Source organism: Odontomachus brunneus, unplaced genomic scaffold (genome assembly GCF_010583005.1).
Source record: "Odontomachus brunneus isolate Ranch 3 - 2012 unplaced genomic scaffold, Obru_v1 Obru_scaffold_246, whole genome shotgun sequence".
Taxonomy (NCBI): Eukaryota; Metazoa; Arthropoda; class Insecta; order Hymenoptera; family Formicidae; genus Odontomachus; species Odontomachus brunneus.
Genome location: NW_022639696.1, coordinates 163,066 through 163,892, shown reverse-complemented (window position 1 = coordinate 163,892; position 827 = coordinate 163,066).

The following is an 827-nucleotide window of genomic DNA, read 5'->3' as shown; positions in this document are numbered from 1 at the left end:
TTTTTCAATCGTTGATTATTAGCATTAGATATCGGATACCTTACGTCCGCTTCTTCCGTAGTAGAAATGGATTTCCATTTATCCTTGATATGACCTTGATATGACCTTCAAAAGGTCAGGTCGAAAAACTAAAAAATCCCTATGCTCATGTAAAAAGTGCCATTGTTTAAGAGCCCATTGTCAAGAAACAGGTTCTGCGGTCAAAAATAGGGTTTACTGATCAAAAAATGCGTTATGAGCCTCAAACAACCTTGAAAATTGACCTCAAGGTCAAGCTAGTTAAAGTGATTTACACTTTTACAATTCATTGACTTTGTTTAAGCATTATGCACATTTGTGTTACCCAGAAAACCACGTCATTTCAGAAAAAGTACACCAGATCGTTTTTCAGACATTTCACCTTCATTTTTGACCTTTCCAAGGTCGCAAAAACAATTTTTTCATAAGACAAGTTTGATGTAAAATTTTCCGCTCTTTCGAAATCCGTAGTCAAAAATAAAATGTCCCATTAGAAAAAACCATCGTGACCTTGAAGTAACCTTCAAAATTGACCTCAAGGTCAAAACCAATGATACAATTGAATGATCCCCTCTGTCCTGGTCAACTTTTATCTAAACCATTTTTTTTGTAGATACCGTAATTTGGAAGATATTCGGATCCATAGACTAAAATGACTCACCCTGTATACCAACATTTAATTTTTTTACCAATATTTAATTTTTTACCAACATATATTTACATAATTTTTATCAGCATATTTACATAACACCAACGATCGGTAATTTATTACCGATATTATATATCAACATTTAATTACTTAATTTTTA